This window comes from Hyperolius riggenbachi, chromosome 3, assembly GCF_040937935.1.
Source record: "Hyperolius riggenbachi isolate aHypRig1 chromosome 3, aHypRig1.pri, whole genome shotgun sequence".
NCBI classification, from domain to species: Eukaryota; Metazoa; Chordata; class Amphibia; order Anura; family Hyperoliidae; genus Hyperolius; species Hyperolius riggenbachi.
In genome coordinates, this window is record NC_090648.1 from 227552609 (window position 1) to 227568829 (window position 16221).

General features: G+C 44.6%; 1 long non-coding RNA gene across 3 annotated transcripts in view; it reads right to left on the reverse strand.

Moving 5' to 3' along the window:
• LOC137563453 (uncharacterized) overlaps positions 1 to 16221 on the reverse strand; it is a 120742-nt gene that overhangs the window by 47657 nt on the left and 56864 nt on the right. For 2 of the 3 annotated variants that reach the window (XR_011030355.1, XR_011030356.1), the window contains one exon: positions 14555 to 14762. The exons of the other annotated variant lie outside the window; for it this stretch is intronic. This is a non-coding gene — a long non-coding RNA (uncharacterized lncRNA). Of the gene's footprint in view, positions 1 to 14554; positions 14763 to 16221 lie in introns of those variants that run through there. 3 annotated transcript variants of the gene reach the window in all.

Consider the following 16221-nt stretch of genomic DNA (forward strand, 5'->3'; position numbering starts at 1 on the left):
GTGGCCCACAAGCAATATCCTATGCGATTCACCATCACTAATTGATCTGACCAATGTTGTGCCTCGATGCTCTGAATGCGAAAATGTATTCAGAGTCAATCAATTGGCATGTGAACAGTAGCCGATTCCTGTGCGATCGACCAATATGTTTCATCCTGCTGGGTCAATTAAGCTGGTCGATTTGACATGATATCAACCACTTTTTCATCGATTGGGCTTACTGGAACACAATAGATTCTCTCTCGCTTCGAGAAAATGATCGAATCGAATGGTCGATTGTACAGCCAGATCACTAAATGTATGGCCACCTTAAAGCCAACTGTCCCAAACTTCTTTGCATTTTGTAGCGCATTCTCTATGTACTGTATATGGATAAGCTTATGGAAAGACAACATTTCATTGATTAAAGTTATCCACTGTGTAATCCATGGAGGGGATGGAGACATCTAGAACAAAGCAATAGTTTTCTCAAGAGGATCTTCACTAATTGTAATTTGCCTTCTTAACCTCTTGAGGACTGCAGGGCTAAACCCCCTCCCCCCCCCCCCCCACCCCCCCACCCCCCCAGTGACCAGACCATTTTTAGTAAAAAAAAAAAGGCCACTGCAGCTTTAAGGCCAAGCTGCAGGGCCGCACACCATAGCACACAAGTGATTCCCCCCCCCCTTTTCTCCCCACCAACAGAGCTCTCTGTTGGTGGGGTCTGATCGCTCCCCCCATGTTTATTTTTTTTAAAATAAATATTTTTTTTTGCGTAAAAAAAAAAAAAAGACCTGTTCCTTTAAAATCCTTCCCTCCCTCCCCCCAGCCAGCCAATCATGGTGATCAGCTCTCATAGGCTTCACCCTATGAGAGCCGACTGCTCCCTTATCCCCCAGGGGGACAGCCGTGTCACACGGCTGTCCCCAGTGCAGCGCTGCTGCTGATCGCAGCGCTGCACCATATACATAGACGGCGTGATCACCGTCTAACAGTCTCCCGAGCGGCAAGAGACTGAAGGCGGGGCGGAGCTCCGCCTCCAAGCAGGAGATGCGCGCGCAGCGTGCGCGCGATCTCCTGCAAATGTAAGCCTCAGGACTGGGGCTGCCGCCGCGGCCACGCCCCTCGGCGTGACGCGGTCGGCAACAGGTTAAAAAAGAAGGTATTTGCGATAATTCAGCTTTGTGTTAGCAACTGTGATTTCACATAATGCATCACTCCTGAATATGCAAATTATCTCTTTATGCCCCTGAAGCCAGGCTTGCATCCAGAACCACTGGTGTAGAGCAAGCCTATAGCTTATACATTTTACAGAGCCGCCACATCAACCCAATATGCAGGCAGCGTGTTTTTGACTTTCTGGTCCTCATCAGTGCATGGCAGGGATTAATATGCTCTGGGATAGGGCTTGGACCAGTACAACAGAATACCCAAATAGCTGATGGTGACCCAGAACCGCTAGGAAGGTATAGTGTACTAAAATGTAGGAAGGTATAGGGGACTGCACATTATTATGCAGAACGGAGCACAGCACTTGCAAACTAACCAGGAAGTGGAGGAGCTGTGAGTGTTGGGAGCAGGTAATGTATAAGCGCTCTCCACTGTGCCCTGCATAATAATCTTCAGACCAGGGCCCCCTACTTCCTAGCTTCGAACCCCCGAAGATATTCAACTAATCATTTCTGACATAAATCTAGAAAGGTAAGTATTTGGGACAGAAATACTCAGTCCAGACATGCTAAACTTATCTAATACAGGGTCCATCCGCATATTAAAGTCACCAAAGTAATTTAAATATAAATCTGGATAGTTACATATAAAGGAGGCAATTTGATATAGGCGTTCCCTCGATGCCAGAGGAGGGTTATATATACATACCAACAAAGAGGAATGGAGCATTCTCTATTTCAGCAGCTATGCAAACAAACCTTCCCCTCTGTCAATCAGTGCTCATCTTGTCAGGAAGTTCAAGCACTTATAAATTAAAATAGAGACCCCACAAGGGAAGCTGGAATGGGTACTGTGAAATCTTAAATGAAACCATGGTTTCTGCACTTGAGTACAGCATGTCTCTGGCAAGAGATGTGTCTCCTGGAGACATAACAAATCTGGTTTATGTTTATTTAGATATGCATTTACAAGGGAATGTTTTCCAGGGTGGTTAAGACCGCTGACGTTCCATGAAAATATTTTAAGCTTCCCTATGACCAGATGACAATAAATTATAGATGAGCGGTGACTGGAAATACCGTCAAACACAATAATGCAAACCTACTGAGGGATAGGTGGGAGAGAATAGGAGAGCAACGCACAAAACAATCCTAATATGGAACTCACATACCCCTACTCAGAGTGACGTAACTTCTAAGACCAACATCTGAACTTGTTACCAGGGCTTATATCCCAGACATAAATCTGAAGAGGCTGTAATTCAGTCAATGTTGAACTTTGCAGTAATAACTGCTTGGCACAGATACGTACAGCTGATCATTGCAGCATTAGTAGTGTCTGGTAGCAACACTCTGATCCATTTTCAACCCCCCCCCCCCCCCCTGCAGAAAATCAGTGAAGTCTATCTTCAGCCCCACAGTGTGGTTCTTGGTTAGCAGCAGCCAAGATCTGGGTTAGCAGCAGCTACAGCCACTGTATTCCAACCCATCTAACCCCCAAAACAACCCCTCCCCCACGCGGGGTGTAAAAGCGTTCGAGACAGCATGGTGTATGGCAAGTAATATATGTTAAATACACTTTACGTACTGGTGGGTGGGTATATTTTTTTCACTGTCAAGTGCCCAAATGGGCCATGGGCCCCACCAGCCAGCTATCATGCCCTCTTTGTGCCCCCTCCCCCCCCCCCAAATAATTGGCAGAATTAATGACCCAATACCCAACACCTACGACAATCGGTTGCCTGTGTGTGGGGAGAAGAGGTCTATTTCCTCCATTGTTATCACTTTCGGGTTGAGGCCCTCTATCAAAATCTGTTTTTGTACATCACATAACTTAGCTGTAGGGTTCCCTCTAAACATTTATACATTATCATTTATTTGGCTTTCAGTCTCTGACTCATAATCGATTCTGTGCTAAATCACTATCCCTCCTCCCTTGTCTGCTGGTTTTATCATGATTGAGAAATCACTTCCCAATTTATCCAACCTTACATGCTTTGTAAAATAAGGTGCAGGTGAAGTTTACGGTAATTTTCCTTTAAAATAGAATGCTAATTAATGGAGAAGTGGTAATAAATTGCCTATAGGAAATTCCCCTTTAAGACATATATTAATGAGTCAGGGAAAGATTTTCAGTCCATTTAGCGGCAAACCCTGCAATTCGAAACTAGTCGGTGGTGGTTGTGGACTGTGTTTTATTGTTACAACAATTTTATTCAAGATTTCATTGTGGATGATATTTCTACTGAATGCTGGTAGTAACAGAGTTAAACCTGGAAGATGCTAGATACATGTTTTTACTCTTGTAATTGTCATGGAAGGAGGGAAGTTTATTTGTAATAAAAGATTTTACACAGAGCGAATTGCTCTAGTATTCCGTCTCTCCTCCCAGGCTCTGTAGCCAGATCAGAAGGAAGCACACAGTCAGAGCCAGTGGAGTGGATCGCTTTTTGAATTTTAATGTGAAGGCAATTATATATGTGGTAGACAGCAGCAGCTATGATATGGTGAATAGGGAGTACGATCAGGACAACAGGCTGAAAGAAGAGTTAAATATGTTCATCTGCATCTGGAACAGTTGGTGTCTGCAGACCATTTAAGTCATTCTCTACTTGAATAAACAAGATTTACTGTCAGAGAAGGTTTTGGCTGGGAAATCTAAAATGGAGGATTACTTTCCGGAGTTCCTTCAGTACACAACCCCAGATGATGCAGCTCTAGAGCCTGGAGAGGACCCCAGAGTCACAAGGGCCAAGTACTTTATCAGAGATGAGTTCCTTAGTACAGTAATCAAATATGAACGATGCTACTGTTACCCTCACTTCACATGTGCAGTGGATACAGAAAACATTAGAAGAGTTTTTAATGATTGTCAGGACATTATCCAAAACATGCACCTCCATCAATATGAACTGATGCGATATGGAGATTCTCACATACATTTTTTCTTGATTTTTTTCCTGGACTTTTAATTCAACTAAAAATTAGACATGAAATTCCAAAAATCCTGTAAAAAAAATGTAAAGTTTGTAGTCCACATCTTCATTATTCAGCTATGGAGTCAAAAGAAAATAATTTTGTATACAGGACAAAATACTGCAGATCACCAATAATCAGATTATCTCTGCGTGCGGACACCGATCGTTACAGAACGGCAGACCAAAACCAAATGGACGCACTATATAGTCATGTTGAAGTCCTGACCGCCGCGGTAAACAATCTTTCCAGGGCAGTTTTGAACCAAAAGACCCAGATTAGCCAGCTATTGCAAAAATATTTGCAGACCGCTGTTTGGGGTTGTTCACTCCTTTGTCAAGCTGCTTTGTCAAGTACTGTTCTGAGCACATTGACAAAGGAGACAAAGGGGTGAAATACATTAAAGAGCTTTTAATTGCTATATGGGTGCTGACTTCTTGCTATAATTACATGGATTGATCCTTGAGGGTACAAGGACTGAGTTGAGGCACACCACCTTTATTGCTTGGCTATTTGGGTGCCCCTTATCCTCGCTGTGTATGTAAGCACAGAACCTGTGATATCCTAAACTCAAACCTACAAGCCCCACATGGCTTCTTTCAGCTCTGTTTTTTTTTTTTTTATATTCTTTATTTATAAAGAAGGTATAAACAATTCACCATAAAAGTTGTACATACATAGAGACAGGATCCAAATGCTTGTTATGGAGATAAAAACATGAACATGACATATAACCTTATTCAAATTTCATACGTTTTGCAACACATAAAACTAGGTCAACATTATTGTACCATTACACTTGGCAGTTGTTGAGTTGCTCTTGAGTGGAGCGAAATAGTCTCTTCTAGTTTAAAATAGTGTTCACACCAAAGTTTTCATTTTAAGATCCCTCTCCCACCCGCCCCCCCCCCCCCCCCCCCCCGCCCACCTTTTCCTCTGGAAGCAACTTCGGGAGCTATGGGCCTTAATTAAAAATGCTAAGCCTGGCGAGTGCCAAAAAGCACAAAACCGACTTATCAAAGGGCATCTATCTGTGATAACTCCATTTCCCCCCCCTACCATATGTCTTCAAGCTGGGTCCTTAGGCCTGAATAACCTTAATGAAGTCTTCGGAGTGTCTGAAATATGTCCAGTAGGACCATGTTTTTTTATATATCTCATATTTATCAAATGCAGTATAAGAGAGCTCTTCCATATATTGTATCTCGTCAATTTCCTTTACCAGTTCCTCCACACCCGGTACCACTGACTGTTTCCACCGTCGTGTAATTAGTCGTTTAGCTGCATTTAGGATGTGGCCTACTACAGATCGTTTATACTGTTTCATGGTCCAACTATTGAGGTGCAGAAGATAAAATTCTGGAGTGAATGGGGTATTTCTGTCTGTGATAGCTTTTATTAATCTTTCTACAGCTCTCCAGTAGACTTTCAGTAGTGGGCAGGTCCATAGGATATGGTGCAACGTGCCTATACTAAGACCACATCTCCAACAAGTATCAGAGGTGTCTGGGTAAATCTTATTAAGTTTAGAGGGGGTGAGATACCATTGAGATAGTATCTTGTAGTTCATTTCCTGCATACTAACGGTTCTTGAGGATTTATGGGCAAAGATACACATCCTAGTTTTTTGATGCAGGGAGAAGGAAGTCCCTAATTCAATTTCCCAGTTGTGGAGGAAGGGCATTTCCGGGATACTTAGGAAGGCTATCATCTCATAAATTCTGGACAGGGTTTTACTACTGGGACCTTCTGCTACACACAGGTCTTCAAAATCAGACTGCAGTCTCAATTTTGTGGGGTTAAAGTTTTGCTTCATTAAGTAGTGCCTATATTGAAGATATTCCCACCACTTTGTACCTGTGAACTGTGGTTTTTGTCTGATCTCAGTTAGCGTTGCCCATTGTCCAGAAGAGCATAAATCGGAGAATCTCAGTTTGTTAGTAGTATCTTCTCCCACATGTCTAATACTCCCTAGACCGTCCTGCCCTATATTAGGGTTATCTGTGAGTGGGAGCAATGGTGATGGGGTAGGTGCAAGGAGGTAGTTGAGATTTGCTTTATAATAAGTGTTTAGGGTTGCATATGGCAAGGGTGGTAGTTTCCAATGCAAACTTGGTTTTTGGTGCAACCAGACTAGGTCTGTGAGTGGATAGGGGGAAAGGTTATTTTCTAAATTCACCCATTGTTTATATAAGCCATGTCTATTCCAATCTATGATTCTAGTTAGAATGGAGGCGAAGTAATATCTCTCAACGCTCGGGAGGGCTAAACCGCCTTCACTTTTGGGGCAATATAAGATTTCTTTTCGCAGACGGGGGGGCTTCCCCCTTTCAGCTCTGTTTTTGACAATATAAACACACACACAAATTAATGCCCTGTAGCATAAAGACTATTAAATATCAAATATCTATTTTTTATGCTATGTGACTAGAAATAAGTCTTGTAATTCTCACCAGAAAAAAATCCAGAGTCTAACCAATGTACATGTCACGTTCCGTAACAACTAGAGAGGACAGAGAGTGACTGATCTCTGGAGATCTGCAGTATCGCCAGAAATACAGATATACCTGATTATAAGTGATCTGCAGTCTCACCGATAATCTGATATATACGCTAACCTCTGTCCACCCAAAATGGGGTGTAATGATTGGTGCAAACAATAATAGCGTATTGTTCTGTGGCGAGGGCCCACAGAACACAGACTACCGTCCAGCGGCAAGGGCCCGCTGGCGGGGATGGTCGACAAGCAAGGATCGGCAACAGGTAATCAGAAATACGAGGTACAGAATCAGGAGGCGGAGGCGGAGTCTAGAAGGCTAGCCGGGGTTCGGCAACAGAGATCAGAGATACGAGGTACAGAGACGGTAGGCAAGAGAGTAAACGAGGGCACAGCAAGGTAGGCAACGGGAAATCAGATAGGCAGCAGTACAGAAGGATTAGGCAAACTCAGAGTCAAGGACAGGCAAAAGATCAAAGACACAGGTAAATACAATGGTATATTTCTTCCAGTACCTATATATTGGCGTAACCAATATATAAGTATACTGTGGATCCGAGAGCTAGCACAGAGTGTGATCGCTACAGCGGACAAGGAGTACTGACAGTCTGCTGCTTAAATGCAGATTGTTCCTCCAGGAACCCCCACCCCCCGGATGATGTCAGCAAGGGGCGGAGCGTGCCTCAACAGGGCGGATCAAGGCAACCTTCTCCTCAGGGCATAAAGGGCCTGACGCTCCGTGCGTGAGCGCGTTGCCCGGCCCTGCAATGATGACCTGTGGCTGTGACGGCCGCCGGCGCCGCCAGCTGATGCCGACCGGAAGTTCGGGGATCCGGTGACGTCAGCGCTGCGAGCGGCGTCCATACTGGCCACCGCTGAAGAGGTGAGTCTCTCCCTGACATTACCCCTCCCCTGAGGCGTGGTCTCCGAACGCGCTAAGGAAGGTTTATCAGGATGGGAGTCATGAAACTCCTGTATGAGTTCTTGTGCATGGCAATGATGAGCTGGTACCCATGATCTCTCCTCAGGACCGTATCCCCTCCAATGAACCAGATACTGGAGAGACCTCCTAAGAAATCGAGAATCCAGTATTCTCTCGACCTCATACTCAGGCTCACCATCCACTAACACAGGAGGAGGACCAGGGTCCACATGCACCGCAGGTTTTAGTAATGACACATGAAATGTTCTCACCCCACGCATAGATTGAGGCAACGTTATCTGATAAGAAACTTTATTGATTCTTTTAGCTACTGGATATGGACCCACAAATTTAGGCCCAAGCTTAGCTGAAGGTTGCCGTAAGGCGATATGCCGAGTGGAAATCCATACAAGATCCCCGGGAGAGAACTCCCACTCAGGTGAACGCTTTCGGTCAGCCTGTACTTTCTGGAGTGAAACCGACTTCTTTAAATTGGCATTTACTTCCTTCCATCGGGATTTTAGTGTCTCCTGCCAGTTTTCTAGGGCAGGAAAAGGAGAAGAACTAACAGGAAAGGGGGAAAACCTGGGAGATCTCCCATTAACAATCTGAAAGGGTGAAAACCCTGAGGAAGAGCTCCGGAGATTGTTATGGGCAAATTCGGCGTATGGTAAGTATTGTACCCATTCTGTTTGGTTATCTGCCACATAACACCGGAGATACTGTTCCAGTGACTGGTTCACCCTCTCTGTCTGACCATTGGTCTGAGGGTGATAACCAGATGAGAATGAAAGCGTAATTCCTAGTACTCTGCAAAATTCTTTCCAAAATTCCGAGATAAACTGCACCCCCCTGTCAGACACTATATTCTCCGGGACCCCATGAAGGCGAAGGACATGGACTACGAATAGCTCAGCCAGTTCCTTGGCGGAGGGAAATTTTCTCAATGGCACAAAATGAGCCATTTTAGAAAATCGGTCAATAATGACCCAAATCACAGTGTTACCATCTGAAGAAGGCAATTCCCCCACAAAATCCATGGATATGTGAGTCCAGGGTTCAGAGGGTATGGGCAGGGGTTGGAGGGTACCTACTGGGGATATATGTGAGGGTTTGCTCCGTGAACATACTGCACAAGAGGCAACAAATTCCTCGACATCCCTCCTCCAGTTGGGCCACCAGACACTCCTGGATAACAATTCTCTGGTTCTGTCAATTCCAGGATGACCTGCCAGTCTGGATGAATGGAACAACTGCAACACCTGTAACCTAAACTGTAACGGAACAAACATCAGATCAGGTGGCTTCCCCGTCGGACTGTCTGGTTGATGAGGAAGAAGAACAGAGGCAAGATCCTCCCTCGAATCTACACAAGCCAACACCACTTTCTCAGATAAAATTGGATCTGGTTCAGAGGGCAATACCGACTCTATGTCAAAACATCGGGAGAGGGCATCTGCTTTGACATTTTTACTTCCCGGTTTGAATGTGATAATGAAGTCAAACCGGGAAAAAAATAAAGACCACCGTGCTTGTCTGGGATTCAATCTCTTGGCCCCCTTCAGATACTCCAAATTCTTATGATCTGTATAAACTGTGATCACATGTTCTGCCCCCTCAAGCCAGTGTCGCCACTCTTCAAATGCCAACTTCACAGCAAGCAATTCCCTATTGCCAATATCATAATTTTTCTCTGCCTCGGAAAATTTTTTCGAAAAAAAAGCGCAGGGATGGAGTCTTCCCTGTGACCCGGTGTATTGTGACAAGACTGCCCCAACCCCAATCTCAGATGCGTCTACTTCCACAATAAATGGTCTGGAAGAATCCACGTGATGCAAAATGGGGGCGGAACAGAACGCTGTCTTAAGGTTTTGAAAAGCGGAAATGGCCTCGGAAGACCAATTGACGGTGTTAGCCCCTTTCTTGGTCATGTCAGTAAGAGGGGCTATCAAGGCGGCATACCCCTTTATGAATTTTCTGTAATAATTAGAAAACCCCAAAAATCGTTGTAGGGCCTTCAGTCCAACTGGCTGAGGCCAGTTCAAAACCGCCGTGACCTTGCTGTTATCCATAGATAACCCGGAACTCGAGATTATATAACCTAAAAATGGAACCTCTGTGACCTCAAATAAACATTTTTCTAATTTAGCATATAATGAATTCTCACGTAATTTGAGCAAAACATACTGAACTTGTGACCGATGTTCCTTGATATCATGAGAAAAGACCAGGATGTCATCTAGATAGACGACCACGAACCTCCCCACAACGTCCCTGAAAATGTCATTGACCAGCTCCTGGAAGACAGCGGGAGCATTACACAGACCAAAAGGCATGACCGTATATTCGTAATGCCCGTCCTGAGTGTTGAACGCTGTCTTCCACTCGTCCCCCTGCCTAATTCTGACTAAATTGTAAGCTCCCCTGAGATCTAACTTGGTAAATATCTGGGCACCTGTGACCTGATTAAAGAGATCATCGATCAGGGGGAGCGGGTAACGATTTTTAATTGTAATGGCGTTAAGAGCTCTGTAGTCAATACAAGGCCGCATGCCACCATCTTTTTTCTTTACAAAGAAAAACCCTGCCCCAGCGGGTGACTTAGAGGGTCTAATGAACCCTTTCTCCAAGTTCTCCTGGATGTATTCCCTCATGGCCACTTTCTCGGGACCAGTGAGATTGTAAAGGTGACCCCTGGGAGGCATGGTTCCAGGTCTGAGTTCAATCGGGCAGTCATACGGTCTGTGAGGTGGCAGTGAATCAGCAGATCGTGGACAGAACACGTCGGCATAAGATACATATGGCTGAGGGAGTCCCTGAAGAACTAACTGAGTGGCACGGAGAGGTATTTGGGAAATACAGTGCTTCTGACAGTATGGTGACCAGGATAATAATTGCCCGGAGGCCCAATCTATTTGTGGGGAATGCAGACGTAGCCATGGTAGGCCCAAAATAATAGGACAAGAAGGCATTCTGATTAGATAGAATCGTAACCTCTCACAATGTAAGATCCCCACAGTACATGTCAACTCAGGTGTGACGGAGACCGGCAAACTATCCTGTAATGGCGAATCATCAATGGCCGTGACTATGATATGTTTTTCTAACGGGATGACTGGTATGCCCATCTTTAAAGCTAGACTAGAGTCCATAAAATTGGCTGCAGCGCCTGTATCAATAAAAGCCTGCAGTAAACTGACCTGTTTATTCCAGGAAATGGAAATAGGTAATAACACTTTATCTCTGGGAGGTATCGAATTTTCGCCCAGGGTAGTACCTCCGACTAACCCTAGGCGGAGAAGTTTTCCGCCTTCCTGGTACAAACAGATGCGATATGACCTTTCTCCCCACAATAAAGGCATAGACCCTCCTTTCTTCTTCTTAACTTTTCTGTCTCAGATAGTTTAGAATGACCCAACTGCATGGGCTCATCAGTGGAAGGAGAGCTGGGAAGACTTATGGGAGTTTGAAGTCGCATAATGGGTCGTTGTCTAGATGACTTATGAAAACGTACCCTTCGATCAATTTTAATAGCAAGGCTTATGGCTTCATCCAGAGTTCTGGGTTCAGGGTGACTTAACATTAATTCAGATACAGAGTCAGCTAACCCCGTCAGAAACCTATCTAAAAGAGACTGTGCCTCCCACCTGGTGGAGAACGACCACTTGCGGAACTCTGCCGCATAAGTCTCAACAGAGTTCTGACCTTGTCTGAGTCTCTTGAGTTTCATTTCAGCTGTGGCGGCTATATCTGGATCATCATATACCACCGCCATGGCATTAAAAAAGTTCTCAACAGAGGTAAGGGCCTCATGACCTAAGGGTAAGCTGTAGGCCCAGGTCTGTGAGTTGCCCTGTAAGAGGGTCTTTATAAGCGTGACCCTTTGTAATTCTGAACCAGATGAGATAGGACGCATCAAAAAATAAGACTGACAGCGATCCCGAAAATTTCGGAAATCGGAACGTTCCCCTGAAAATGGTATCGGTAACGGCATCTTAGGTTCGACAGGTGCTATGGGAGCGGGAACACCTGGTGCCTGCAAGTTTTGCACAGTCTCTGTTAGTCGGTTGATCTGGACCTGCTGGTTTTTAATGGTCTGGTCCAATTGAGCAACGACTGTAGTCAGAGTATTGACCTGCTGGACCAGGGCTTCCATATTAATTGGTCCGCTGTACTGTCACGTTCCGTAACAACTAGAGAGGACAGAGAGTGACTGATCTCTGGAGATCTGCAGTATCGCCAGAAATACAGATATACCTGATTATAAGTGATCTGCAGTCTCACCGATAATCTGATATATACGCTAACCTCTGTCCACCCAAAATGGGGTGTAATGATTGGTGCAAACAATAATAGCGTATTGTTCTGTGGCGAGGGCCCACAGAACACAGACTACCGTCCAGCGGCAAGGGCCCGCTGGCGGGGATGGTCGACAAGCAAGGATCGGCAACAGGTAATCAGAAATACGAGGTACAGAATCAGGAGGCGGAGGCGGAGTCTAGAAGGCTAGCCGGGGTTCGGCAACAGAGATCAGAGATACGACGTACAGAGACGGTAGGCAAGAGAGTAAACGAGGGCACAGCAAGGTAGGCAACGGGAAATCAGATAGGCAGCAGTACAGAAGGATTAGGCAAACTCAGAGTCAAGGACAGGCAAAAGATCAAAGACACAGGTAAATACAATGGTATATTTCTTCCAGTACCTATATATTGGCGTAACCAATATATAAGTATACTGTGGATCCGAGAGCTAGCACAGAGTGTGATCGCTACAGCGGACAAGGAGTACTGACAGTCTGCTGCTTAAATGCAGATTGTTCCTCCAGGAACCCCCACCCCCCGGATGATGTCAGCAAGGGGCGGAGCGTGCCTCAACAGGGCGGATCAAGGCAACCTTCTCCTCAGGGCATAAAGGGCCTGACGCTCCGTGCGTGAGCGCGTTGCCCGGCCCTGCAATGATGACCTGTGGCTGTGACGGCCGCCGGCGCCGCCAGCTGATGCCGACCGGAAGTTCGGGGATCCGGTGACGTCAGCGCTGCGAGCGGCGTCCATACTGGCCGCCGCTGAAGAGGTGAGTCTCTCCCTGACAGTACATTAGGGATGGTCAATAAGATACAAATATTTCACGCAGGATTACGTACATTTGTATGCAAATATATCCATCTTGAAAATTGACCAATCAAGTCCCGCCAAGGTTTAAATTGTTTGGTCCATTTTCAAGCTCCATAAATTTGCATACAAATTTACATAATTTTGCATGAACTCAGAAAGATTTGCATCTCAGTGATCATGCCTATAAAGGGCACCATAGTGGGGTGCAAAACACAAATTAATTTGTTTAAGTCAGGAGCGTGCAGTCACAAGAGTCCCCAGACCTTGACACCAATGATTATGCTGAGGTAGGCTATGAAAGTGTTAATGTGTAGTCCCACTTTTTTTTGTTGAGCCATAATATTTGGTTTCCCCTGTCTGACCAGTATTGACCCCACGTGCCCAATGAGACCTTGTTCACACTGGTATTCAGAAGTGTGTTTTGTGAGCTTGTAAGCAGCCAGGCACGTGTCCAGGCACGTGTCCAACATTTTCATATATTTGAGCATAGCTCCCAACTCTCCCTCTTTTGCAGGGACAGCCCCTCTTTGGGAACCAAATATCTCTGTCCCTCGTTCTTCCTCATTTGTCCCTCTTTCAGAATGATACACATATCTTTGTAAATATGTGTATTTTTCTACTAAAAAATGTGTTTAATTGACTCTAAACTATATTCCCATCCTTTAAAGGGAAGGTTCAGGGAGGGGATTAAAAAAATAAAAATAAATTTCCACTTACCTGGGGCTTCCTCCAGCCCGTGGCAGGCAGGAGGTGCCCTCGCCGCCGCTCCGCAGGCTCCCGGTGGTCTCCGGTGCCCGACCCGACCTGGCCAGGCCGGCTGCCAGGTCGGGCTCTTCTGCGCTCCATTTCCTGGCACTTCTGCGTCCCACGCCGGCGCGCTGACGTCATCGGACGTCCGCCGGGCTGTACTGCGCATGCGCAGAACTACTGCCTGCCACGGGCTGGAGGAAGCCCCAGGTAAGTGGAAATTTATTTTTATTTTTTTAATCCCCTCCCTGAACCTTCCCTTTAAATTGATATATTTATCACTTCCATGTGTTAATGTGAAGGAAAATGAACCAAGATAGAAAGGAACAGTATGGTTTTAATTATAAAACAATACATTTTTCTTATGAAATCTTCATAGTATGCATGACTAGGGGTGTGGTTAGGGGGGTGGCAGGGGCGTGGCTTAAGTGTCCCTCTTTCGTATCTCAAAAAGTAGGGAGGTATGATTTTAGTTAAAGAAAAAGCATTTGGGCTAAAAGTGGAGTTTACATTAAAGGATGGATTTTTGGTTCCTTTTATCCCCCTATACATTCCTAGTAGTTTGGGTCACCCTAAGCTGCTTGGTTACTCTGTTGTACTCGTCCAAGTCCTATTTCATACAGCCTTATTAATCCCTGCCATGTACTGATGAGGAACAAAAGTCCGAAACAGGCTGTCTACATGTGGGTTTGATATGGCTGTGTAAAACTTAAAGCTATAGGCTTGCTATACACCAGCGGTTCTGGGTGCTTGCTTAGCTTAACAAGGGCGAAAAGGGATAATTTGCATATTTAGTGGTAGTGCATTGTGGGTAACCACAAATGTTCATTTATAACTGAATTATTGCAAATTTCCTTCTGTTTTAAGTAGGCAATTACACCAAGCTTTGCTTTTTTAGTAGGAGAACTTTTTGGTTCCTTTTATCCCCCTATACATTCCTAGTAGTTTGGGTCACCCTGAGCTGCTTGGTTACTCTACATTAAAGAATGACACATACTTGGTCCAAACCTGGGAGGTATTTTGCAAAATGTCACTCACCACGCCTCAGTAATAAGTCACATACTAGATTTTTTTCTGAGCAGGATGATAGTGTGATTTGAGATTAAACGCCTGTGTATGGCATATTACATAATACAATTTGGATTACCTGGGGGAAGGCAGCAGCAGAAGGTGAGGAGCGGGCACAGAATGAGTTCCTGGCAGTTGCTGTACAAACAAGAGGCTAATACAGCCCAGGGACACAGCCATCCATGACCTCATGGCAAGAACTGCTACTTGTGGCCAAAATGCTGTTCCAGTAGCAGGCAATGCTCTCAAAAGCTTGCAGAGATCACACACCCCACAGCAGGCAGGGCTTCAAACTAAAGGAAACAAAGTAAATACATATTAGCCATGTCATGACATATTAGCCATGTTATGTTAATTATAAAAATCCTCCGAAAATGAAAGAGAAAAGAGAAAACGTCTTTGTGGTGTTCTGTACACGTTCACACAGCATGCCAGCTATTCCACACCCCGGTCTCCTCTCTCTCTTTCAGGCTTCCAAAGCATTTTCAACAATGATGCAACTGCATACATCACCCGATACATCTTAGTAGATGAAGTGCTGAAGGAAGGACTGTGCTTAATACTGTATAACTACCCATGCATACTATATAACTGCTACATTCAACAGCCTTAAATTATTTAAAATGAAGTCTGTAGATGAAGAACACAGCAGTCATTGCTTAAAATGACCTTACAACTAACATTAACACTATTAAATAATAATGCTTGTACAATGATTTTTAAGACTGTCAGCTTATTGCATTGTGATTTTACATATACTGCCCGGAAGTCTACATTGTCTCCGACTCATTCACACTGGACAACGCATGCAAGAACACAATCTTGTACACCGCATGGAAGTACGTGTCGCAACATGTTAAATCGCAAATGCGTGTGTTGTGCGCTAGGATGTTCCCGGCTGCGTATATAGAATTTCATGCTACCTGCTTTGTGGACTCTACCTGCAGTGAGCCACGACGGACAGCACCGTGCATAAGTGTGAATAAGCCCTTAACATATTTTATTAACAGTTTTTCTCATACAGTAGTGTTTTTGAACAGTTATTTTCAGTCTTCATATACCTTATGCGATCCTTTTGTTATGACTGCCAGTTTTGCCTGTATATTTACGCTATTTATATTTTCTCCTTTCTTATTTGTATTCTATCAATATTCATTCAGTACAACTATTAAACATACTGCAGCACCATTGTCAGAAAAATCCATTCATTCATTCATTCATCTAAATCCTCTAGTATTACCTTTAGCGCCAAGCTGTCACCTCTGGCCTTATTATTTTACCTCAGCCCCCTAGTATTACCTGTAGTTCCAGGCTTGTCACCCCTGGCCTGCGTTTCTAATCAGCTAAAAGTGCAGGGTTCAGTCCCTGGACATTCTGGTCCTCTGATTCCAGCAGATCTTTCTGCACAGCTGTACAATGTTTCCCCTTGCCCTCTCACATCAGGATCATAATTACATTAACATTAAATGTCTTTGCAGCAGTGAGAAAATTCTAATAGACATTTTTTTTTGAATGTTTAAAATGTTACTGAATGTTCCAACCTGTCTCAGAGTGTGAAGCGTGTCCCTCTGCCGGCTCTCCTGTAGTGTCTAATAGTAGACTGGACAGGTACACTCGTCCTGAATAGTAGGCGGGTTTATATATACTGAAATGGGAGGGCTGTTTGGCTCAGAATTTAACCTTTTGCAGTTATTACTCTGATGAACACATGTAGTGCAGCAGCAAGAGTCTTGAATTATTTTACTGAAAAAT